At 42.8% G+C, this 27,883-nt stretch overlaps 1 long non-coding RNA gene across 1 annotated transcript; it reads right to left on the reverse strand.

Moving 5' to 3' along the window:
- Positions 1-481: 481 nt before the first annotated feature.
- LOC306776326 lies at positions 482-27,875 on the reverse strand. Its single transcript, XR_013771911.1, has 3 exons — positions 27,711-27,875; positions 16,251-16,333; positions 482-3,386 (listed from the first exon to the last, which is right to left on the reverse strand). It is a non-coding gene; the product is annotated as an uncharacterized lncRNA (long non-coding RNA).
- Between the last annotated feature and the right edge of the window lie 8 nt (positions 27,876-27,883).

The raw sequence follows: 27,883 nt of genomic DNA on the forward strand, positions 1-27,883 counted from the left end.
CAATGAATGTTGATTGTGACCTTTGCTGTGGTTTTGGAAGTAGAAAGTATTTTTCGTTTGTCAAGGATGTATGCTGTGCTCTTCATGTGGTTTTTCAAGCAGTCATTGGTCATGCCTGTGTGCAGGTTTCTACATGGGTTTTTACCTCTTTTTCCTTCTTTTTTTGGAGACACCGAGTGAAAATGGCTGGCCACAGGGCACAATCAACGGTCGATGGTTTTTTCAATTTAGCCGAAACTCACCGACAGCGTTGAATGTTCACTGGGGCGACCACAGACCTGATGGTGACCAGGGATGACAGTCTGCTTCGGGATGCAGAGGGAGCACGTCTTCTCTGTGGGCAGGAGGCTCCCAACTCTCACCCTCTCACTCAAACACTCTGCCATGCTCGGAGCAGGAAGGACACTGAAAAAGTCATGTGTGTTTTACCATACTTTAATTATGCTATCTTTTCCATCCAAGCTTATTAGATAACTACAGACCGCTAAATAGAATATTACAACACTTGATGGTAAATATATGTATACACATGCGTACATCATGAACGTCTAACAGTGCTTTTTGTCCTCATTCTTTGCACCTGGTGTTGGCCATTCACATACTGTACTTGAGAATAAGAGACATGAGAATGGATTCATGTCTGTGTGTGTGTGTGTGTGTGTGTGTAAAATGCAGTTCATTTACATCCCCTGTGCTGACCTCTACCATAGACCCTTGCATCAAAAAGAAGCAGAACTTCTTAAATACTGCAATGGGCTCGAGCGCTATATGCACTGTTAACTTCCATGACTCATGGTCATTATGACACCAAAGACAGTGTCGCTGTGTGGGAACACATTTTACTTCACTGCAAGTAGCAGTTAGAAGAGGGAAGTCATCTTGAAACTCCTGACTCATAGCAGGCTTTTAGTGAACGCAGCACCTGGGCGGAGGTTGCAGCGAGTCGCCTGGATTGAAGCACAGCTGCACAGCCTCTAGAGAGGGCCCAACATGCCTTGAGGGCTTCGTGCAAGGTAGAGGATGAGGAAGACATCAGGTATGAAACTGTCGACTCAATAGCGTCTGTTGTTTCACTATGATGTGGCACTTTGGTTGAAGACTCGGATGTTTTTCCTTCTGCTTGCACCAATGTAAGGAAACTGTCCACCAACTTGTACGAAGGTTATGTGACACACTGCTGAATCATTGTTGCTCATGATGAGAAAAAGAAAACCGCAGTTTGTGAGCACAAAAAATCAAATGCCAAAGAGCTGCTGGAGCAATTCGATACGACTTGACAATAAAACTGTGGCAGCGAGTCAAGATGTGGTTGGATGACAAACATGGCGCTCAAACTCTTTTACAGCAGGATAAGAAGTGATTAAGACGATGCGGTGGATACCTCATGCCCTGCCAAACAGTCATTTTATATAGAAAACAGAGTTAAAAGTAACATCATGACTCTGATTGCCTTTTTACTATAAAGCAAAACACATTGAGTAATAAATCTGAAGATTTCTAAAGACTTGAATTGCTACTATATGTCTGACAGCAATGAGTGTGCTGCTTCTCTTCTCTCCTTTGGATCACGAGAGCTGCTTCTACTTTGTCAGTCCTCTGAAAAGCTCGACATTTGTGAGCAAAAAACTAAAAATGATCCGAACTGAAAATACCTCATTCAAAATCCAGTTTGCTCGCTGTTGACACATCACCCAACGCTTGGGCCAAAAAGCACAGTCCTTGCTGCGAGGGACACCACTAACTCTGCCTCGCTCCACTCTCGCGAACAGTGATTTGAGTGACAGAGTTGGAATTGACAGAAGTGGATGAGAAGCAATGTTGCTTTATAAGGTCTTCTCTGGCCGCAGGACGAGGGTGACAGTGGGAAGAAAGATCCAGACACGCAACTAGAGAGACAAGGGCCCTGAGCTGACAATGTGGCCCTAATTTGAATGACAAGGTCTGCACATTAGCCCTCAAACCAGCCTGGGTTGGGTGGGTGAGTGGTGGAGAAGATAGGGAGGGGACGGAAGAGATGGCGGGGCAGCTAAGGGAGAGAAGAAGGAGTGAGAGGAATAAGAAGAGACAGCAAGGAGGAGGGAGAGGACATGCAAGGGTGTCCTTCCTTCAAACATGCTGGCCTTAATGGCACAGACAGCTCTGGCATTTAACCACTGAATCATTATTAGATGAGTGGATGTGGTAGTTTGTGTGGGGAGAGTTGTGACTTGTACAAATTGCAGGAGGTGTTTCTATGCCTAAATATGAAGAGCTCTGTGAAAGAAAAGAAAAAAACCTCAGCTACAGAATATAAGTGATCACAGAACGTGGACAATCTGTCTAATGGGTGAAATGACTTCAATTCAAGGGTATATGGAAGAGGAGGGAAGCAGTACATTGCTGGGCCAGTTGGGAAAATCTATGCAGGAGATTTGACCTTGATAGCTCTCCCTTATGCAGTAACTACAGTTCAGGTTTTCTTGAGCAACAGCATAACCCACAGTTGTTCAGAGAAATGCTGCTCAGTAGAATAGCAAAACTGAAACAGGGCCTCCCCCCAAAGGGCAATTACTTTGAATGTGATTCCTGACACCACAGATAACGGCCACATATGCTGAGCAGATTGTAAATGAATGAAAGCTTTAAAAAATTAAAAATGTGAAAGCTTCTCCAAGGAGAGCTAACAATACAATACTAGCAGAACAAGTCTGTGGAACGGATACGGTTAGTATCCATTAGTATGGCGGACACTGTCGAAACACCCTCGTCATTCCAGAATGACGAATCATACTGACGGTGATCGAATTACTCTGACACAACAAAAGAACCGTCGATTACAATGCCGTGTGAATCTGCTTTTCTTTAATGAAGACAAAGAGATGTCCTTTGATCAGCTGAGGTGAAGGGAGAATGATGGGCTGACAATGCTACCGAAGGAGGGTGCATATTGGGTTTATCTCACTTTGGTGTAGCCTAATATTATTATCACTCCATGACGATCATTTTAGGAACGCAAAAGCAAACCTTTGCTTGGTGAGAAAGTAAAGTTTGCAGTTTTGGTTTGCATAAAACACTTCAGCCGAAACTCCAGCTTATGTCTCTCCTTCACTCTCCCACTCCCTCCCCCTCTCTCTCTCTCTCTCTCTTCTCAGGAGGGGGAGGAAATTCCTGGTGAGTGTGCTGTGAGTTGTTGCTCTCTGCCTGCAGGTACAGACCGGCCTCCTCTGTCTGCCTGTCTGCAGATATCATACCGTGACGTGATCCGTTTAGCTGCCCGACTTAATGCTCACCTGCTCACGCGCCTCCGGCTCTGTGTGTGTGTGTGTGTGTGTGTGTGTGTGAGTGTGTATGTTGACTTCTTCTGTCTCCTCACAGCTGGAATGACATCTCCCTCTTTATCTGCTGCCCTGCGATTACAGACACACAGAGAGAGCGAGAGCGAGAGCGAGAGCGAGAGCGAGAGAGAGAGAGAGAGAGAGAGAGAGAGAGAGAGAGAGAGAGAGAGAGAGAGAGAGAGATTGACTTTTACTACAAGTCTTCTAACAAACAATTTGCAGTGAACAAGAAAACACACACAAACACACACTAGGACAGACAAGCTGGACTGGAGAGAATGGCGCTGGTTAAAGTAATGGGGGAAAAGGAAGTGAGGAAGGCAGGATTGAACGTGCACTAAAACATGGACATAAAACGCCCTCACATTTGCAAGGATTTATCAAAACTAGCAATTCTTGTTTCAAACATACATTCCCATTTAATTTCAATACATTTGAATCTGTAAAGATTCTTTGTGTGTCTAAATAGGTAGAACAAGGGGCTCGATTCCCACTTGTGCTTGAACTGGATGCTTCCCTCTCTGTCGAAAGGCTCTGGATGAATTGTATGCCAAGCGGCGCATTATGATGTATATTTTTAGTTATTTCACCCTCAGGTCGTCACGCCGCTGACAGATGCAGGCTGACGTGTACAACCACGCACACAAAACACACACGGGCACACTTGAGTAGGGGTCTGAGTCCAGCTGGAGGTGGTCTCCTGCCAAACCTGCAGGCAGCCTGACTGTATTCATATTCATCACACACGCGCTGATTGGAACCGACAGGACACACACACACACAGCTGTAAAAAAATAAATCTACTGGTGAGTAAATCAATATCTCAAGGGCAAGCTGCTATCCTAAAAACATTGAAATGAAAAACTTTTTTTAGAATAATAGCCAATAGGCGGGGAGAGGGACAGGAGCGAGAGAGATGGAGGAAGATGGCCTGCCTTTCTCTCTCTCACACACACACACAAAGCAGAGACTCCGCAGGGCGCTAAATAATAACCTTCCTTGTCATTATCATCGCCCAGCCAAACCGCTCTCCACTCCTCCTCCACCTCCTTCCGTCTTCAACACAATCATTTCCCTATCGCTTACAGTGCGCCGTTGAATGGGGACATCAATAGACACATCCATTCGTGGTGCAAGTCCTTTCCTCTCTGATTCTCAAGTGCTTTAATAGCCGGGACACACACACACACACACACACACACACACTCTCATGCTGCACCTCGGCCGACTGTTAACAAAGCTAGCCTTGCGCAGGCAAAGCCGAATTGATGGAGTGTGTCATTACAGCTGGTGAGTACCGCGGTTGCTGTGAGAGCGTCAGTTGACCTGAAGCTAGAAACTATGAGGATGGGGCTGCTTTCTGTTAGCTTTCATACACGCAGCGGTCCGAGAATTTGTTCTTTCATTTATGGATTTTAATTATGTTTCAAAGATCAAACTGCTATGCTGTAATGTTTTTGTGCTGTATACTTTTCAAGGCCAGTTTTTATCACAAATAAACATGAATGGATTTAATGTTTGAGCCTTTGTTGGTGGCACTCCATCTTTTTCTCTGTCTTTTCTGGCCATTACTCACGATGTCTAGTCAAGTATTCTTGTATGTATTAAAACAACCAATTGTGACCTTGGAAGAAAAGGAAATTTAGGCCACAAGACCCCCTTTAAACACATAATCCAACACTGGCATACAATCCAAATGTTAAATCTTCTCGTTTTAGTGGATTTCTTTATTTTTTTGTTGTTGCATAAATCAATATGATAATCTGGATACATACTGGAAGGATCAATGCAAATTAAACATGTTTGTTCTTTACTTATTAGCTATTGTGTTCAAAACAGTTCACAAACATAAAGGTTCACTGGGACAAACTATCGTCCGAAATGTAATTTACGAAAGCCAAAAAAAACAAAAACTAATCAATGCAAAGAGTCCAAGAACTGCATTAATACCTTGTTAACCTCAGTGTGAGCTTTAGTCACTGTAACTACAGATGCAAATGAAGTATGGCCAGCTGTTAGACAGTTTAATGAACATCAAAATAAACCTTGAACCCTTCCAAAACAGCAGCGGAATGAGAAAAAGATAAGAAAAGAAGGGCAAATACAGCGAGTTAAAGGAAGGGAAGCGCTGCTCACACACTGTAATTTCAGCACGCATGTTGTTGTTTTTTTGGATGGAGGGCGAAGCAGGATGCTGGGAAGCCTGGGAGGGGCACAGGGTGGGTAAAGGGGGGTTGCATGAGGGGGTTTGTGGTATATGTGGTGCGGCTGTTAAACGTGACCCGTGGAGATTGGTTTTGACTGATGGAAATAGAAAAATGAAGCAGTCTTTGTGCATGCACACACACAGACACACACAACACGGCATGCATGACAGCATTCAATTTCAATGAAAATTACTTTGCATAAATAAACGTTTTTTTTCCAAAATGAGCAATCCAAATTTGATAGTAGACATTCTATTTATTAGCACACACTAGCAAACTCATTTTTAGAGGTTAAATTACTGAAATCAGTTTCAACTCAATTTCTTTTAATTGGCGAAATTCGAGCATTTTGGAATACAAGTAGTCAATTTGTCTTTAAAATGACTCAGAGGACGAAATAGCCGTGGATAATGAGCTTGTTTCCACACATTCACACCATTATTATCCCCCTAACTCGGTGGTCTCTGATTCTTACCGTAACAGGCGTGTGTGTGTGTGTGTGTGTGTGTGTGTGTGTGTGTGTGTGTGTGTGTGTGTGTGTGTGGGTGTGGCAGGGAGGTGGTAGACCGCAGACAGACTCTAGGTGCCTTTGAATGCGTGCGTGTGAATGCATGCGTCTTTCATGTCTGGACCTGGACAGAATACAAACAGAGGAGAAGAAAGCACCGGATAAATCCAGGTGTTGTTTGGTAAACCATGTTATTACATTAAACACGCACGTCACACGGTGATGTGCACTGACATTATTGAACAGCACTGACTGACGTGTACAGTAGTATTAGTTGTAAGAAGTCTGCACTTTCATGTCGTATGTACAACAAACTTACTGACACGCGGACCAATTGCTATTTATATTCTGGGTGGTCTTGAGAAACAATGACAAGCAGCCGCCGTGTGTGTGTGTGTACATTAACACACGATTCCTCTTAAAAAACAAACAAAAAAGTTTGGAAGTAGTTAAGATGGTTTGAAGAAAAAATACAAGAGCCCTGCTAACACAAAAAGATGAAATCAGCCTTTGAAGGCACTTTGTAAAATCAGACGTAGATACAAATTCCAAGTGATAGTGTGTTGCGATCGATGGCTGCTATGTCTCTTCTAAGCTAAGATGTCACGAATGTGCTTTTATGTGGTTTCCTTAACACAATAAGGAATTCCTCAGATAATGACAGCACTGACTGTAATGCATTATATAGAACTGGTGTCTGACATGCCCACCGCACATTGAGGCTGAGAGTAATCTGCACTGAGACAGAATGAGAATAACATCTTAAGTTGACCAGATGCTATTCAACTAAACCTATACATGATTTACTGTGGTTTAAAAATATATTTAGTGTATAAACTAGAAAATTAGCAAACTAACAAACAAATTTAACTTATTTTCAACTGGACGTCATGCTCAGAGTATTATAAGGGCATCAGTGTAAAAAAGGATATAAAGTGTCGATGTGTTTAAAGTCTTTCTGATGCTACAAGAAAGGGGAGAGAAATGTCAATGTCAGGCAGCAACCATTATTCTCTTGGTCAATTCTTTTTTTGTGTGTGTGTTAAAGTCTACATATTAAAATTGCTGTTTTCTTTTTTTTTTGCTGTATTAAACTCTGAAGTGAATGGTGGTATAATCTGTTCATGGTATTAATTTACAGTGAACATCATTTAGAGTACAAAAGAAAACCTGGTGTTTTTAGCTACTTTGGCCGTCAATGATTTCTTTGGGAACCCTGCTGTTTGTGGTTTTAAGAAGTCTATCAGAGTCCTTTTAACTTCTTTGCTTCAAGCATTTGGTCCTTGGCAAAACACTCTCGTGAAAGGTCATAATTAGATGTGGCATGAACTACCGGTAGTAATCTAAATTTGCTGTTTTTTAAGCATGCTATGTAGGTCCGAACCAGCTTTTTTTTGGTTTGCGTAAACATTGTAAACAGTGGAGATTTGAAGCTTAGATGTGATCCAGGACCACGGCCATCCAAACGACACATTTCTGGAAAGAGTCTGAGGCCAACTTCAACCTTGACATTGTCGTAGTAATACTGTATGCTTCATATTACATGCAGTGAGTCCCATGTATTATTTAATGCAGTCTAGACACGGCTGTATCAAAACCACATGCTTGAAAAATAACACCATAGCTGTCATAAATGGACCTGAAAATGCCTAGAAATGAAATGTACAGTTTGAAAAGTTGTGAATGAAAGCACAGACAAAAAGAAGAAACGTCTGTCCAAAAGGTTGCTTGCTAACATACACTTGAAAGTGAGATATGGTTCCTCTGAATTCCTCTTAGCCGGATCTACATTCACAGAGAAAGAACAATGATTGACCTTGGCCAGATGGAAAATTGACTCAATTGTTCATACTTCACTTTGATGTTAAATAGAGTGAAACAGGGCCGCACAGGAAAGCTGCTTGCCACAGCCGAGGGAGAAATTAAGCCTTTTATGCCGCCTGAGAACTTCCCCCTCGTCTCTTTTTCTAAAGTTCCACTCCGTTCAATTGCCTGCATCTGCCACAATATACATGCAATTTACTACTCGTGTCTTGCCGAGGAAATGTATCCTTCAGCTGCTGCTCTTTTCTATGGTATGTTTTTTTCCTACAATCACTGTTTATTTCTAACCATCTCCTGCATCATTTCTCTCCCACCTCTCCATTTCTCCCTCTTGTTTTTGCCCTCTCTCCCACTCCCATCCCTCCTTTTCTCTCCTCCAGTAAGCAGACTTGCCGAAACCAGGGAGGGCACCTCGGTCATAACGGAGTCACCAATTTATACTCATTAACAGATCCATGTGCTTCTCAGTATATTGAAGAAAAAAAAAACCCCGGGACCACCCACATGTTTAGGCAGCCCTCAAAACAAAATGCAAATAAAATATCTTTGTTCTCTCTGCCGGCTAAATGAGCCAATTCACAGGAATGGAAAGAAGGATGTTGCAAATGAATGGACGCGTTCGACGGTAGGCCTACACACGGTGTTCATGTGTTAACGAGAAGACGCCATGAATCGAGATAGAGTGTTTGTTGCGGGATTGACTGGCATTGCAGTTTTCGTTCATCTTCCACAACGTAACGGTAGTCTTGGAAAATGTGTCAGAAAAAAAGAGTGTGTGAGCAAGTTAGATGCGGTTTGTTTCATAAGACAAACTGTGCTTTAACATTCATTCCGTGGTTAGCGTTAGCATTATTCAGTATGTATCAGAAGAATGACAAAGCAGTTTGCCTGAAGTCGTACAAAGCTGGTGCAAACCCCTCATTTCTAGTAGCACAGGTGATGGTTTTCTCTACTGACTGCTGGAGCGAATGTAGGGTCAAGCAAATAAACCCAGCGAGAATTTGATGAACAGCCCCTTTCAATTTGGCTAATTGTGTACTTGTGGTCCTGCCTGGCTCAATGGGCAAAAATCAACACAAACATTGTAAGAGTTAAGAGTTCAACTTCCACTTGGCCACCCAGGGTTGAAATGGAAGATAATCAGTAGAGTCGGAGAACACGTCTCTGAAAGAGTAGAGAAGCATTTATGGTCTAAATGGTAACTTTATCTATTTTCTTTCCAACTCAATACTTAAATAAAGACCAGCATAAAACTGTTAAATGTTTGGATGAAGGCTTCCATATAAATAGCCTGATGTTAAAAGTTGCTAAAGTTGGTTCTGTGATGAAATGCAGAGGGCACTGACACACAGTTGTTCTTTGTGAAGTAAAGGAATCATTTGTAAGTGTGTGTCTACCTCTATGAATGTCAGGTGTGTCTGCCAACTGCTTTGATCAAGTCAGACGTTGATTTAAATCTGCTGCGCCATGTCCAAACAACCAGCAGGCGTACCAGACAAGGAAACAAGTGGCACGACTGTTTGCATTTCTTTACCTTTTATGTCTGAACATACGATATGCACTGATCTTTGTCCTTAGTCACAATATGTCTGTGTTCTTACCAAATTGTGCCTGTTTTTCGTAAAACTAGCACAGGCATGTAGAGCTAGACCACCCAGAGCAGTTACCCAAACACTCTCCTTACTCACAAAAAAAAAAAAGTCACTAGTCTTAATTATATCCATCCTCTGGGCGTGTCTTTCTGCCCAAAACAGACATCTGAGCCACCCACACACCAACAGGCCACAAACCTCACAGAGGCCTTATGGAAATAACTTTTTGGTGAAAACATTGACCTAAGATGGAAATAAACCTATTCAGCACTGTGAGTATTTTTGTTTTGACAAAGACAGTCTGGTTTTATATTGTTCATAGTTGGATTATCTCCTCCTGCACCGTGACTTATCACAGACTTTCAAAGGTCCTGCAGAAGTTCTTGTGATAGCAAAATACAATCAAGTGGCTGAGTTGTTTACCATATCAAAAGAGGTCGGATGAAATACCGATAATATCCAAACCTGCACAAAGCCCGGCGCTTAGACGAAAGAGAGGAAAAGATAATGCGTGACACCCACACGTTGTAATAAAGCGGCGTCTGCTCCACGGAGGAGGTTGTTGTGACTGCACTGCTCTTTTTACGATCTATAATTTTCAACTGGCAGTGTGAGGGGGAAACCTATTGATGTCCAGAGAGAGACATGAAGACATAGAGAGCTAGTCTACACAGGCAGGACCCCAGCGGCTATCTGACAGACAAATCCTCCAACGGCTTTGATCCTCTGCCCACTTCTCTTTCTGCGGTTTTTTGTTGTCAGGCAAACAACTGTGATGTTTAGCTGAAGTGCAATGAGATTCCAACCCCCCCCCCCCCCCCCAAAAAAAGAAACTCTTACAAAGGGGCTGCAAAAGAGCTATTTTAAGATGGATGAGGCTAAAAATAAACAAATTGATTATTACACCTCCTTCCTAGTGTTTTTAATATGCTGTCCACCGAGGATCAAGGGGTTAAACTGCTGCTGTTGTATTTGAGCGGAGATGGTATCGAAGGCCATTTGTTCCAAGCAGTGAGGCTAATGACCCTGTGTCAACACTTGCCGTTTGGCCGGGAATAGCAAGGCAAGTTAAGCAACCTCATATATCCCCATGAGCTGAGCTAATGAGAATGAGTGAATGAGAATGGGAACACGAGCTACGGTCCATCATCTACTTAGGACCCAGACAGCAGTGCCGTCGGCCTCCCGAGTGTAAACGCACACATACACACAAGACAACCCTCATAGGAAATCCAACCACACTCCTCTTCTTCTTGCACCTAATTGTACTCCTGTCTTGTTAATGTACTATGTGTAGCGTTTTATCATCAATTCGTCAATACCACATTAATTCTGAGACTTTGGTGTTTTTACTGTAAACAAGGAGTTTTATCATCAAGACAGCCGGCAGCTTCCTTTGACCTTGTTACTGCATTTGTGTCGATTTTGTCAGTCTCGTGGTCTGCTTTACTTCACAAAACATGACAAAATAAGCAAGTAAAATAAATACAATATAACAAAAACACATGTGTAAAAGTAATCATTACTCTGGATAATGGTTACTTGTATCAAGCAATTTTATGGTAAAAAAAAACAGCATTAATCTAACATGACTATAGAACGAACCTTGGAAAAGGAGTTTGTCAATAGCTTAACATTAAGGTTCTTCATCGTAAATTACCAAATTAAAAAAATAAGTTACAGAGCTCCAATCTTTCGTTATTGTCAGCTTGGTGTAGCATCAGCTACTTTAAGTTGCAGCCACATATGGAGGAACACACAATCAGAAGAGGTACAGCTCAGTGGCCATAGGAGGCTGAGCGAATCCTGCAGTGATGAGTGAGCGGCCGGGGGTCCACTCGTCTGCCTTTATTCAATTCAAAGTCGAGCCTGGCTGCCTCTTCTACTCTTCTGGCACGCACACGAATATTTATGCATGCGTGTATGTGGAAAGAGAGAACGGGTAGAGGAATAAGTACCCTACTGCACTCTGTGTATGTGTGTGCAGATATGTGTGTTTGTGTGTGTTGGTAATACCGCCAATGGCAGACTAATGATAGGTCTTATCGACACCCAGCAGTGAATGCGGGCCTTTGTCTCCTCTCGGGACGCATTATGGAAAGCTTAGGGGGCTGCCTTTGACTCCTTTTCATTCTCTCACCCACTGATGAAAACCCAGCACAAAAAAGGCAACTGTTATACAGCTCCTGTAGCTTGGCAAGTGGAGACACAATACACCCCTGTGCTCCCGCCATCAAAATAAGCTAAAGTTTGGTGCGCGGCTCATGAACTTAGTATAAGTCACTGACAAAAGATTAAAATGAACACTGGAATCTATCTTGGAATGAAAAATCACAATGCCTGAAATTACCATTCATTTTGCATATACAGCACATAGGGTGACTGGATGTAAAGGGGAAAACAGCGACAATGAAAGTAGACCGTTAAAGATTACAAACGGCAAGATTACAATATACAATGATTTAAATGTGCAATAGCAGTTACTTTATGGCATTTATGCCGCATTTTAATGTGTTTGAGGGTTTGAAAAGTTATGTCCTTATATATTAAATAGAGATGACATTTGCCTGTGAGCTATTTGATTCTACTATTCTGGCCACAGACACATCCATCAAAACATCTGTTTCGCCTTAATGTAAAATATCTGGATGTAGTTAAAGGCTTTCATTTTTGGCAAGGACCATTTTCTGTCTGCTATCTTTTATGATTCATGCTCCAAAACATTTCATCAGTCTGTCACGGTTTTTAAATTGATGTTGTCTCATTTGAAACAAATATTGATATTAATGGCTTTTCCATTGAAGCAAATCTGCAGGTAAGGAGGGAATAGTTTAGAATGAGTGTGTACTGTTCACGTCTCTGCCTCTAAAGACTCCGGTACTCTGCTTACTTGAGGGTTAGAGTTTGGGGCAAAAGTTTTGAGTCAAACTGTGTTTTTTCGCAGCTCTATTTTCAAGAGGTTATCTTCAGAATATCATATAAGTACATTGCAATTTTCACTCTTCACTCTCTGTCTTTAGATTTCTCCCCTTATTCCCCTTTCAATTATTCCCTATTCCCCTTTATTTTCCATCCAGATAACTCTAAGGGGATCATTAAAGTACAGAACTTCCCACTCTCATTTCTTTTGACTCTTTGTATTTCTCTCTCTATGTATTCTTTCACGACTTCAATCTTAAGCAAAGGAACAATAAAAAAATCTTCTAACATAAACCGTAAACGCCCCGAAGTCCAAGCAGAGAGGATTTTGAGACCAGATTTAGTAGGCAGGTAGAATCAAGACCCCCCCCCCCCCCATTACATCTCATCCCTTGCAGCAATTAGAGAAGCCAGGAAGTGCAGCATTTTACGACTTTATAAAGACATTAGATGCATCACTCTATCGGCACTCACCCCCATTTTCTATTTGCCACTTCTACACTAACTTTCCTCTTTGTGGTCATCTCTCGTAGATAATTATCTCATGCTCACTTTGACATCTTCTCCACCAACATCTCTTTCCCTTTCTTGTGGATTCCTACACTCTCTGAAATCGTGTCTGCCCACCACAGTCTTTCTCCGTTGAATTTGTTCTATATCCGCCCCCTCATGCTCATCAATCCAACCATCCATCCAGTCATTTTGAAACTGCTGCTGCTTCAAACTCAATCAAAGCTCTCATTCTAATCTTTAATCCTCTGGTGGTTGGCGGGTGTCTTTGCTGATGGGGGAAAGGCTTCGACAGAGGAGCACTCTGCTGTTCTACGCTGTCCTTTGTGCGGACACAAATGTTACCATTTTCGACACTTGTCCATCAGGCTTTTATGCCTGCTCCGCTACTGAGCATGTCCCCCCCCCCCCCCTCACCATTGTAAACCACCGTCCATCATGTGCCGGTTATTTTGTGTGAGCGTGAAACTGACAATTACTCGCTCTGTCCCCCAGTCCTGCAGTGAATCAATACGAGTTGACGGAGTGACTCATTTGCCTGTCATTTCCCCAAATGTGTTTTTTGAAATATGAAACCGTGTGACACATCGTGGCTTCAGCCTTGCAACCCTGCCCCCGTGCGCACAAATGGACACCAAAAGAGAACCATGGTACTTCTTGAGTCCTGCAGCATTTAAAGCCAGCTTAGACAGACTCGGCTGCTCCTGAAAGACCTTCTTCCACCAGCACACACACTAGAGAGGAAAAAGGGGGGAGAAGAAAGAGCAGTGGCATGTCTGGACACTTGCTTACAACATCCTCCACCTTTTTCCTTTCTTTCTTCCCCAGACTCCGCTTGCATCATTTGACCCGTTCCAAACACAATGGGGTTGTGTATCTGACTTGTGACTCCACTAATCCCTGTTGGTTGATGTATTGTACATCCATCAAAAGAATGATGAAAGAACAAGGAAAAAGTTCCATTTAAACACAGCTTTGTCTTGTCCAACTGGGGTGATTTGGACATAGATTTGAAATGTGGGGAATTCTAATCATTGAAATGGATTACTTTTGGCATGAGACAATCCCTCAGAGGATAGCTTCCCATTTTTTAAACCATTCCTCTGAACCCGACAAATAAACAAACAAATAACCAAAGAGAAAGACAAAAAAGATTCAAAAAATAATGACACTAACGCAAAAAGATAATAACACAATATACTGTAAATTACCTCTATTTATGGAAGGATAAAGAGGGAAAAGTAGGAATGATCTCTTGCATGAAGTGCTCTGGATCTACTATGACTAAAAGTAAGACACCCTGGACTGAATCTAAAAAGGGCTTGAACAAAAAGAAATCCCACAATTGCTCTTGTAACCTCTGGGTGGAGGGTTGAGGTGGAAGAAAGTCTCATCAGAAGGGAGGATGACAAGGACTGAGAAAAACAACATTTTCCTTTCCTCACACTGCCTCTCCTTCTTAACCATCCCCCTATCTGTGTACGGTGGCAGCCATCCGCATGGTAGAAAATGATATTCTGCTGCTGTCAGCCTCACACAGAGTGAGAAGATTACTCTCTGAGAGACTGCTCGCTTTGGGAACGGGTGAAACAGGTACAACAATAAGGAGGCTCTTTTCCCAGTATTACCCTTGTGTTTTGCCTTTTGGCTATGCTTTACTTAAAGGTGATGTTTTTATCTATTTTTTACTACCTATATCCCTGCAATGTTGGACTTTTTAAAAATTGTAATGGATGCTGGAAAATCCCCACAACATGAAATGGATTCTCTTTGTTTCAATACAAAATAGGGATGGTCTGTGATAACACCGGTGGCATTTGTGCACAGATGTAAGATCAATACTGATGAAGATGTTTACATATTATAACACTTTTTGGACTCATAATCAATTTTCATGACCAACGAATGAAATTCAAAGGTTTTGTATTTTCTAAGAACTTCCATTGCTTTGGGTAGATATGAATTGTTTTAGTGTCAATGGTTCCTTGATGCAAAGTGATGCAAATTGCCGATTTAATGTTCAAGGAAACTAAAGATGTTTGTGTGCAAGACTGGTCTTCTGTAGCTTTGTTCAGCGAGAAAGCACTTCGATGTGGACAATGTCAAGCTAATGTATGATACTGAAGAAAAGGTTTCATCTATTGGTTGGCTACAGTCATGATAACATGAAACAGTGTCGAAGAGACATAACTATATATAAAACTGAGAAAAATAGAGAGAGACCATGTAGAAGATGGATAAAAGGTAGAGAGAGACTGTAGAAGATGGATCAAAGGTAGAGAGAGACTATGTAGAAGATGGATAAAAGGTAGAGAGAGACTATGTAGAAGATGGATAAAAGGTAGAGAGAGACTATGTAGAAGATGGATAAAAGGCAGAGAGAGACTCTGTAGAAGATGGATAAAAGGTAGAGAGAGACTATGTAGAAGATGGATAAAAGGTAGAGAGAGACTATGTAGAAGATGGATAAAAGGCAGAGAGAGACTATGTAGAAGATGGATAAAAGGTAGAGAGAGACTATGTAGAAGATGGATAAAAGGCAGAGAGAGACTATGTAGAAGATGGATAAAAGGCAGAGAGAGACTATGTAGAAGATGGATAAAAGGCAGAGAGAGACTATGTAGAAGATGGATAAAAGGCAGAGAGAGACTATGTAGAAGATGGATAAAAGGCAGAGAGAGACTATGTAGAAGATGGATAAAAGGCAGAGAGAGACTATGTAGAAGATGGATAAAAGGTAGAGAGAGACTATGTAGAAGATGGATAAAAGGCAGAGAGAGACTATGTAGAAGATGGATAAAAGGCAGAGAGAGACTATGTAGAAGATGGATAAAAGGCAGAGAGAGACTATGTAGAAGATGGATAAAAGGTAGAGAGAGACTATGTCGAAGATGGATAAAAGGCAGAGAGAGACTATGTAGAAGATGGATAAAAGGTAGAGAGAGACTATGGCGAAGATGGATAAAAGGCAGAGAGAGACTATGTAGAAGATGGATAAAAGGCAGAGAGAGACTATGTAGAAGATGGATAAAAGGTAGAGAGAGACTATGTAGAAGATGGATAAAAGGCAGAGAGACTATGTCGAAGATGGATAAAAGGCAGAGAGAGACTATGTAGAAGATGGATAAAAGGCAGAGAGAGACTATGTCGAAGATGGATGCAGCAGGTGACTCAGCCAGGATGGTGGCTTTATGCCAGAGACACACACAAAGACAAACACAGATGCACTTAAACACACAACAGAAACACACACGCATGCATGCAAACAACAAACCCACCCCAGGTACACAGCTGACAGTCAGGTGGAAGGGCAACAGAGGACAGACAGATACACAAGACAATGTATATAACCCCGGGGCAAACCAAGCTCCCTTACCTCTCTTTCATCGCTTTTCCCCATTTGCTCTTCAGCTTCCCCTTTCTTCCACTCATTCTGTTTTTTTCTTCACGTGCCAGCTCCTTTTACAGACCAGAAAAAAAAGACAGAAAAGGGAAACAAAACCATTACCAACCTGTTAGTACCAGCGCCACACATCAGAAAAAATAAAGACATATAGAACACTCCATTCATAGAGTTGGGCCTTGTCGGATTCCAGTTACTCCCTCTAAAATTCAGTTATCTTTCAAAACAGTTGGCCCAGCATGTAGAAAGAATGTATGAAGAAGATGGGCGCAGAGATAACAAATCGATGCAGTTCATGATGTAAAAAAGCCTGCGCTTGCACAAACATTTAAAGTAAAGATGTATTTAACTATGCTGTATTTCATCCCACGCGTTGGGTGACTATTTTAAAAACACAGTTGAAAACATGAGCAATGCTCAGCGCCTACAACGAGTGTTGTATTTTCAGAGTGGAGAAAGATTGCTCAATGCAAGGAGGAATGAGGTTCAAGTTGGGGTCAGGGAGCACAGACGAGCAACCAGAGGCAAAAAAGGAGCCATTGAATGACGATTATTATGCTCCTTCATGGCTGCATGATCGCCATTTACAGTTTGCATACCTGCTTGTCATTGTGTCCATTTCAACATTACATTTTTATTTAGCCAAGTTGACGTGCAATTGACCCGCTCGGAGAACGACTTCATCTTGGCCAGACCGCTTCGTACATTGGTGTGTGTGTGTGTGTGTGTGTGTGAAGGTGGTGTCTTACAGTGCACTGATGAAATTGCTAACAGCTGTGACAGCAGCCATCACACACACATACACACTTTTCGCCCCATCTCATTTGTAGCATACAGCTGCACAGATAAAGCATGAGGGTTAAGCAAATATTGTACAATGGCAAAGAAACAATGAACCATCCCCGTCCCTCCCGTCTCTCACACTCACTCACACTGACTGCAGCATTACTAAGATTGTGTGTGTGTGTGTGTGTGTGTGTGTGTGTGTGTGTGTGTGTGTGTGTGTGTGTGTGTGTGTGTGTGTGTGTGTGTGTGTGTGAGAGAGTGTCTAGATGCGTGTGAAAAAATGACTGGCACTGCCTGGCCTCTTTATTACTGTGAGCAGAACAGACACCCCTGCTCCCCTCCCATTCATTTTAATCTCTATTCTTAGTGATAAACCTTCTGTCTCGCTCCGTCTGCACCACTCCACCCGCACCCCCCTAGCCTGGTGTCGACCCTCCGCACAACCCCAGCGAGCCAGCAACAGTGCTCCTTTGTTTGCCCTCCTCCCCCTCCTCTCTTCTTGCCCGCTCGCCCTGCCCCGGACGATGCTGGTTGTCGGGGACGGAGGCAAGCCTCGGCAGGAACGCCAGAGGATGGATGGAGGGGGATGAAAAAGGAGGGGTCTTACAGTCATTTTCCAGTTATTCTTTGTCCTCTCTCTTTCATTCCATTACTGTTTGGTCCATTCAGCATTACACGAGAGGGTCTTCTCAGGGTGTGTTTGGAGGGACTACACCCTCATTGAACCCACCGACTGTGGTTGACTGAGAGTTGAAGAAAGTTGTTTGCAGAGGACTATTTCTGGTTTGGACTGGGAAGTTAATTTTAAAACACCAAAGTAAAGATGAAGAGAAGAAAAAAAATAAACTGACTATTTTTTATTTCTGCACTGAAAGGACACGCTCTATTCCTTGGCTTTTAAATTGACATGGCTCAGAAACATTGTGCGTGATATTCCAAAGGCGATTTGTAAAAATAGACTTTGAGTACACAACTTGTAATTTCCCATTTATGCAAGGAAAATACTGAACCTCCCCATTGAGGTTAGTCAAAACATAATTTTAGCTGTTTCGTTCTGGTACCACTGCAAAACCCAGTTCCCTAATAGCATAAATACCAGTCTTGTAACGGTGACTCGAGCACAGTAGAGCATTGCCTTTTCCCCTTGGCCAAAAACACACACACACACACGCACACACACACACACACAAACAAACGTAGTGGCAGCTCCAAGGCAATCGGATCATTAACCCAAACTAATCTAAAAACATGTTTATAGAAAACGTCTGGCCAGCTTACGCGCACGCACAGCCAATCCATGCTAATTCATTGTGTGTGTGTGTGTGTGTGTGTAAGTGTGATATGTCGTCTTTGTATGACAACGTGTATGTCAGCACTGCTGTGAATGTCATGTCTCTCAGTATGCATGTGTACGCTCGTGTCATGGCTGCCTGTGTCTACAGTGTCTGCTGTGACAGACACGGAGAGAACATGATGGAAACGGTGACAAAAAAAAAGTGTGTGAGCATGAGCGCTAATGTGTGTGTGCGTGCTGTGGCTGCCAGTGATGCAGCTCACAGCCTTGATCTAGACTCCTGCCTCTCCCGGACACCCCGCTGCGCCTGCTTCATCAATCAATAGGACGGATGAAGACAGACTCCTGCCGCGCTGCGAGGAAAAACGATGGCTTGCGTGTGTGTGTGTGTGTTTGTGTGTGTGTGCGTTTCTGCATGTAAGGAGGCTGAATGCCTTCGGGGAGAACGTGGCAGACATGATGCAAACCTTCAAGGCTAACTGCTCACACAGAGATCATCCGCACTAGATTGCTTTCTTGTACCACCAGAAAAAAAGTTATGACTCCATTTCATAGCTGATTTGCATATGCTGATATATTTACCAGTGTTTTAACCCGAAGCTCCTACAACCTCTTCCACGTCTCAGAAGAAGATGTTTCTGTGAAAGCAAAATTCAATTAATTTGGCTATTTTCTCACTTTTTGAGGTGGTGGAAAGAGGTGCAACTAATTTTTGAAAGTGTTGAATACCTGCCAAACTCACGTTGAGATTTAAACTGCTTTGATACCACATTCTCTGTCTACTACAATGTAATAACAGGCTAAAAGAAAAGCACGAAAGAACATTTTTCTGTGGGTCAGATGAGACTTTCACCGTGAACCCAGGAAGACACACACACACACAAACTGTAATTACTTACTCCCTCACCCCCAACAGACACACACTACTTAAAACCCCGGCTATAAAAAAAATGTCTCATGGGCTTATTCAAAAATCGTTACGAAAATGGTTTTAATATACCTTCAGGCGCAGTCCAATAAAGTGGAAAACACGTCCACAGGCAGCCGCCGCAGATCTTTTCATTGTTGGAAATATTTTCTGTCAAGTAAAAACCTGTGAGACTCTCACAGCTGTAAGAGAAACACCTGAAACAGTCACTCATGAGAGCATGTGAAGGCTGAAGTGATCAAAAATGGTTGTTGGGTGTCATCAAAAGCTGGAGCATTTACTCATCTGCAAAGTAGTAAGGTACGCCTTTGGAGAGTGTACATTACAACCAATTGTATATTCATGATTAGTCATTGCATTGTACGTTTATGAGTCAGAGTAAGCAGTAAGTTCGGCTTGAGAATAGCTGAGACTGAAGACGCACAGAGTTCATATGAGTCACAATATGATGCAGGACACCCAAACTTAGATACGTTTACATTTTTGCTGACCTTTATGGAAATATGGCTGAGCTAGAGAGGCTTTGAACCTGTATGGTTGTTTGTGTTGTGCTTCCATTGCTCAATTCACAAAAACTATAGATTTTACTATAGAAACACATGGTTTCAAAACACTTAAGTGCACGTTATGTTCTATAAATAGTTGTTATGGAGGAATACGGGCATGCTTTTACGGACACCATCAATTTTCATTGCATTGGGTTTGACACCCAATTTGAATAAAACTGTCCTCAAAGTGCAGTGAAATCAAGACACGAAATCAATTTTACAATTTCAAGCGGAGAAATGAACATTGAAATTGTGGATGTCACTGTGCAGAAATAGAAGGAAGCTAGATTTGGGTTTATTTTGTTACTGTAGGAGGACTTTAATGTGACTTTAATGCAAAGCCACAGAAACCTTTTCTCCCACTGCGCTTACATTCTCCAGAACTGTTTTCAGTCATTGGGAGGTTTTGCCTCCTCAGTATGCAGCGAGACAATTTAGTTTGTCTTCAATGTCACTTGTGATATTTGGCCAGGGCTCAGTGCCCTCTTTGTTCGCCATTGTGCGGAGAAGAATGAATCTTTCTTCCAAATTTCATACAGAGATGTACTGTGTGAAACCATAGAAACACCTTTGAGACCATTAAACTGAATTCCAGACTATGCGAGCAACAGGAATAGGCCACTGTATATATATATATACATATACATATATATATAAAGTGATATAAATAAAGTATTACGCGTTGATTCTAAGATAAATTATTCTATACTGTTACACATCGTTGTCATGGATAGTTTGGATGACTTTCAAGCATTATTTTCTTCTTCTACGGGTGCCCTCCATGCTTTTCAACAGCCTTCACGCATCAAGGGTTGGCATTGTCAGAATGGGCAAACAACAATGCCTTAGTGCCGCACTGTTCAAATTAGAAAAAAAAGCTGTTAAAAGTGATTGATTGATTTCTCACGCTAGCGATCATAGATTAGCAAAGATGCACACTGTGGCTGCAAAGCATTCTGGTTTATTGATGTGTCTGCAAAAAACGAGCATTGCTTCCTCTTCTGTGATGGATTTTTCTCTGCATGACTGTTGAACGTCGGTGTAAAATGGCAGAGCTCGTTTTGAGCAACTCATAACACATTGTGGATATACGGATACATATACCGGTATGTGCTTCTCCCTATCCTCTCCTGTTCTGAGAATATCCTCATACTGCATCACATTTATATCACACAAAGTCATCTGCGGATATGAATGAAAAACACAAAATGTGACTACAGAATGGGCTGACAAATGTCTCATCTGCATTGAAATGACTGAAAATAAGCATGAATATGCAATTAATACAAAAACAAAGCTGTGTATTGAACAATTAAAGTTAAAAAGAAGTTACTGAAAAAGAAAAATACAGACACGAAATCCTGTGTCAGTTCCTAATCCGAGATGCCCTGACTGCATAGCCACATTGTGTGATTCAACATTGTACCAACGCCCGATGCTCAGACAAAGAAGCCGGTGCAGGCCTCGAGGGGGCAGATGACAAACACTCCTAAACCACGGCCAGACATAATCCCCCCCCCCCCCCCCCACGCAACAAACCCCACAACAAACGCACAGCGGAGGGGGGCTTATTCAGAACATATTAGAGGGGTGAAGGAGGCCAGGCACTGAGGGACTCTCCCCACTCGGCTGTCCTAATCATCTGAGACAACCTCTCCAGAGGCAGAACCCCGCCCACTCCCCTTCCCGCCTACAAAACCTCACCCCACCCCCTAATGCATGACCCAGACACATCCAAGAGAGTTTACAAGAGCGGGCGGCCATGAAGTGGGAAAGCTGACAAAAATGAACCCTCCCCCCCCGGGGGAGCTGTTGTTTAATTGTCCATCTTCTTGGTCCAAATTAAACAAGCTCAAGCGTATTCAAGTGTCCATACAGACACACACCCCTCCCATTACAAACATCCCGCTTTTAACAGACTGGCACGTTCCATAGAGCATGCCATTGACGCAGAATGATGAGCGAGACCCCATTGTCTCGTTATATTGTCTTCAATTAGGCAGGAGATGATGGGAGACAATGAGAGAAGCATTTGTAATCATGAGCCTCCCAAACTCATGCTGAGAAACAGAACTTCATTATGCCCAATGGTCCCTCATCGACGATAAAACCCAGAATATGTGTGGTTCATCCTCAGGAAGTTTTCCAGCCTAAATGGCTTGGAAAGAAGTGAGTCACCAGGAAATACTGTCGGGGTTCTGAAACCGAAAACAACAACAGATATGGGTAGAGGCCAATCTCCTTTTGTCTGCAATACAAGTGGAAAAAGCATGTCTCAACCTGAGAAATTGCTTTCATCCTCTTATTAGATGTCCTGAGCACTTACCTGAACTCTCATCCAATGCAAGTTTACCACCCTGGTATTTAACGTTTGCAAAGTTTGAAGAAAATAGAGTTGCTTTTGAAAAAATTACATTTAAAACGGTGCACTGAGCTAGTTTTTCCAGGGATGAATTTACAGGAGTAAAGTGTAGCCATGTCTTCTCAACTTCACCACACAGATGTTGTACAAGCTTAGCAGCGAGAACAGAAGCTCTGGCAGCGCTGGTGTCAGCTCAGAGCCATCTGTAGAAATTAGACATATTTAAGAAAGAGAAAGAAAAACTCGAGAGCGCATAATCTGCATTTACCTGGAGAGCGTTCAGCCGACAAATGACTCTAACCCGACACCTTGCCGGCTTTGTAGCACAGCCTGTCATTTAAATCGCACTCCACGGTGGCTGTTAGGCTTTGATAGAACTATCCGACCGGACAAATACAGCTTCCATAAAATTGTGCAAATGATTTCTTTCAACTGGGATCGTGGCGCTTTTGTTCCACCGTCCCTGACCCCCCTTTCCTCTCTCCTCACGGCACAAAGAGCTAATCTGAGACGAACACTCGCACCAGCTCTGACACATTGTCAAACCAAAACCGGGGTGATTTTATTTTCTTTAAATCATGTAAGTGAAGCATGAGGTAAAAAGCCATCATCCATGGAGGACAACAGAGGGGTTAGAGAAATAGCTGCGTATTTTCTCCCTGTACACGCTGCGGGGATTAAATATTATGCTCCCTTTTACCTTCAGCTGTTCTTCCATGTGTACAGTATCAGAGAGCAACCAGATAGATGCAGAAACGTTTTGGTTTTTCCCATTTGCAGTTGAAATCAGTCTGCGATGGGTGCCAGTCGGAGGGATATCCGTCAAGTCGAGCAGCCCTGGGGGCCAAACGACCTTTCCTGCAAGGCCCTCGCTGTACCTTATCTGATTCCAGCAGACCGGGAGAGATGATGGCCCTGCCAGCCAGAGCCTTTGATTTTTTTAAGTATATCCCTTCGCTTACACACTGCTTTGTTGACCGACCAATAGACCTCATAGTGTTTCCAGAATGCAGTATTTGTAATGTGATCACCCAGATGAAAAGGTGGACGGACACTCATCCTCCTTTTGCCCCAGTCTCCAGCAGCATCCATGGTGATTCTTCTGGATCGCCCCTGTCGAGTTTGTCATTGCCTGAAGCGCAGATCATTCCGCTCTTCCTGACTTTTATTTTTTTAATTTTTTTAAATGGGGAGGGTTCACAGTATAATCTACATTTAAGGCTTTTTTTCATGGAGAACAATAGTTAAGACTGGTGACCTCAGAGTTGTAGTCAAATTTGACCCCATCCACCTCAACCACATTTAACATCCGCTAATGTGTTCTCCCGTTTGCAATAGGGTCGATTGAAATTAAACACATGATACAAAAGCAGTCTGGTCGATTACTGTATTCATACAGGACCTTTCAGCAGCATTGATTTTCACGACATTCATGATTGTTTTTGACCACAGGCTAAATGTTGAACCAACCTCTATGGACCTGAAACATTTCTCTGTGTTGAACTGCACCAGGCAACAGTACAGAGTAGGAAGCATCTGCCTTGTCACTCCAACCAGATGGCAGCAGAAAGTATGTAAATTGGTTCATTAACCTTACAGTGCTTAAACCAGTGGACCATGCAGAGGGCTCGTTCCATCCGGGTTTTCTTGTATTTTATTAACGCCCATTAATGGCATCGGGAAACTTTCCCTAATGGCCTGTGGTGGTTCGATGTGGTGTTGTCAAATACTGTAGTAATTATACATGACATCCCTCTGATTAACAGTCTGTGATTACTGCGCCATGTCAGATCATTTTTTCCTCTCCCGTTTAAAGACAGTTATCCATTTTCTTGGCGACAACATATTTCAGAGGAAGAAAAAGAAAAGAGGCCTCATATTACCAACCCATCAAACTGGCTTTGATCTTTAAACCCTGACAATATAATGGCATGAAGAAAAAGAAGCGAGCTCTTTTCATTGCCCCCCCCCCCCCCCCCCCAATGCTTGCAGAGTGTGTGGAAAATGAGCTTTCAGTGTGTGTCTGTGTGTGAGCTGCCAGCAGTGAGGGCTTGCACCTGGAGCAGGGAGAAGCATGCAAGGGGTCATGGGTCACTTCGTGGGCTAAACAGGATTGGAGTTCTCCATCTTCCTAAGAAGGCCAGACAACCACTGCGGCTGTATCGCACAACATAGGCCTTTCATCCTTCCCTTCTCTCCTTCCTCTCTCGTTCACCTCCTTTTCTTTTCTCCTTTGGAAAGGCGCAGTAATCCATAATCCACTCAACTATCAGCGGCTCAATTATCCCTCCCGTTCACCCATTTTCTCCCCTCGGATGGAGATTCAAAAACAATTAACCTCTTCACGGATGGGGACCTTTCCCAGGAAAGGGCACAGTGGTAATTCAATGACTCCGCCATTTACATTCCTGAACATGACTTCACTCCTTCACGCATAAATCTGGTTACCGTAAATCCTAATCTGTGGCTTTGTGATTGTCTAATGTCATTATCATTGATGTGGTATTATCACGCTATGAAGACAGTATTTTACTTCAAGTGGGATTTAACAGGACAATTTGGGAATGTTTACATAACACCCTCCTGACCTACTTAAACCTTACTAGATTAACATCGTTTGTACTCAAACATGTTGACAGATTAGTGATTTAGAAATGTATGCCTTCATTGAACCTGAAATAATAATTATTCTCGTTTCATTCTCAGTCGACAGTGCCATCCTGCAAACTGGTACAACTGGACTATTTCACACCAAGTGTCTATAAGCTATGGTGCATCCCCCCACATCCTCAGCCTTCAATAAAATGTGGTCTTCTCCCCCTTCGTTATGGAGGGGCCTCCTATTCATCTCCAGGTAGAAAGCCTCAAAGTGTAGGAGGGAAGAACAGCTTGTTGCACCCATTGAGCTTTTTATTACTTCCCCCTTCAAAGTGTGGTAGCAGAGGAAGAGAAATCCACAATCTCCTTGATGCCATGATACACAAAAAACACACACAAACAAGTGGCAGGATTTTGTTTGGAGCTCTGTGCATATTTTACCAACACTTGTTCTACAAAATATCATATTTGAGGAGATTACGTGGTTGAGGGTACAAAGAGAGCCCAGCTGTTAGGGGATAATCTTCTAACAAACAAGTTTATAAAAAATGGACATCGTTGACGAAAACAACTCCGAAATGCTAAGCTCTTTCGACTCAAACACAAAAACATAATTTACAACTCTGTTAGTTCGGATTTTCACTGTCTTGTCAAGCAAAGATGTCAAACAAAGACTCTACTCCAATCAGCCATTTTCCATGAAGCAAGCTAGCTTCTTATCTAGCTAACCCAGCAGCAGCCAAATGATGTAATCCCCAACCAACACACATTGAGAAAACAGAGTATTGAAGACAAATGCGTGTGTCAAAAAAAATTCCACAAAGCATTTTCACCAACTCCCACCTCTAAATCGTGTTTTGTGTTTCCTTTTGCTCGATTTCAGAAGCTGCATCGGCTTAAACCTGAACTCAGAGACGCCCACCGTCAGAGTCGAGGTGCGGCAGACAGCATCAAAACCTCCAGTAGAGTGAAAATGGAATCTTTGAGCAGAAATTATATTTAATGTTTATTTGAAGCTCAAGATATTCAACTCCTGTTCATTAATAATGGGGTATTTATTTTATTGAGCATAATTATTTTTAATTACGAGACTCACACCGGAAAAACTTAAAACAGGGGAAACATCAAGCTTCAGAGCCTCCTGTATGTAGTACGGACAAAAAATCCAAACAGCGATATAAGCTTTGTACAATTAATGTAATGCTTTAAAAAAGAGCCAAGTAGCATCGAACATAAACGCCAGCTAAATGAACAAAATCGAAAAACATGAAATAACTACAGGCGCAATGGCCATATCTATATTCTTGCAGAGGCTCGCCAGAACAGCATAACTGAAATCTCACTCTCTCACACACATACTGAGACACACACACACACAGAAGAAGTCTTTGATGTTTCCTTATGAGTGTGTGTGTTGCAGCTGTGTGAGTCACTCACACTCCATCCACGATCCATGTAGGCTACACAGTGGTAGCAATAGTAGCAGTAGCAATGAAACTGCAACTCGGTGCCACACAAACACACTCACACGCTCACAAACTCACAAATAACATCGCGTGTCTTGATTGTGGATGGAGGAAGAGGCACGGGCAGTGCCAGTCAGGCCAGCATGCTTTAAAAAAAAAAAAAAAAAAAAAGGAAGAAGAAGCAGAGGAAGAAAACCTCTAACAACTGGCTGTGCTCCAGACGGACTGGAACTTCTCTTGATCATTATGTCTAGCCTTCAGGTGTCTGGGGTCGGCCGACTGTAGGTGGTAGTTAGGTTGAGGGTGGTGGGAGGATTAAGCGGCTGGGGGGGGGGGGGGGGGGGGGGTGAGTGTAGATAACGCAACAGCCAGACAAAGAGGTAATAAGAGGGCTGCCTACATACCAACAGCATCAAGGAAAGGAGGGTGTGAGGCAAGAGAGGGAGCAACGAGAAGAAAAACAAAGGGTTATACAAATTTCATTAGACGATCCTTTGCCGAAGTGACTTTCTGTATCGTTTTCTTTTCATTTTCTTTTTTTTGGTCAGCTCCCCTCCCTTCTCGCTCCCCTAGAGCACCGCCTCAGAGAATGGGGCAGACAGACTTTATAGGTCCTAATTAAAGCCATCTGAAGCCTTTCAAAAACATCAAATGGCCCCAGTCCCGCGCTCTTTCCCTCTGATTGTGCAGAAATCACGGAAAATCAGAGGGCACAGGTTGCTTTGGCTCCAAAATGTACATACATTTGGGCAACAGCCCCCCTACCTCCTCCGCTAACCCCACTACCTCCTAATCTCCAATCAATACAAGGGTTCAGTGAAAGACATGACCGCAGTGAGTGGCTGTCAAATTCACTGTAATTTCACATAAACTCATTTCTTGGGGGGGGGGGGGGGGGGGGGGACTAACAAAAATAACATTTCAGTTTTTTTATCTGAGCCTGATATGAGTGTAAACTTTGTGAACGTTTTTTTTTCATCTGAATTATATATTCATATTTTTTGTCATATGCTAGGAATGTCACAATATGCTGTTGAACAGCCACCCTTATCCTGCCTGGCGGGTTGAATTGAAGTGCAGCCGTGTTTTGCGCTTCAAGTACTCCATTCCCCCCCCCCCTAATTGTACCCATTGAGCCGTGTGGACCGGTTGAACAGCCTGTCTTGGCTGGGGTCGGCGGGTTTTGCCGTGTGCTTTTTATCTATATTTCATGCTATGGCGCTGCGCGCAGACAGACGCACGTCCTCAATGAGAAAATTCACTGAGACGCACGAGGAATGTCGAGCTGACAAAATGAACTTCGGTGCAAAAGTGCCACATACAGTCATACATTTAAAACTGAAGTCAACTATAAATAGGAATAGATAAATATAACGACTACTTTATGGAACGACAGCAATAAGTCCGCGATTAGAAGAGGAAAACAAAAAAAAGAACATCGTGCTACTTACGATTCATTTCAATAACTTCTGGGCGTTATTGTCTCGGATCTGCGCCTCTTCGGTCGTTTGGGCGCGGAAAAAAGTCTGTCCCTCCGGAGAAGCGGACTCGTTGCCATCGAGAGGACGATCAGCTTCATCTGATGGCGATACAGTTTGCATGAGAGAACACCTGGCTAATTCTG

This window comes from Melanostigma gelatinosum (assembly GCF_949748355.1).
Source record: "Melanostigma gelatinosum genome assembly, chromosome: 4".
In the NCBI taxonomy this organism is placed as follows: Eukaryota; Metazoa; Chordata; class Actinopteri; order Perciformes; family Zoarcidae; genus Melanostigma; species Melanostigma gelatinosum.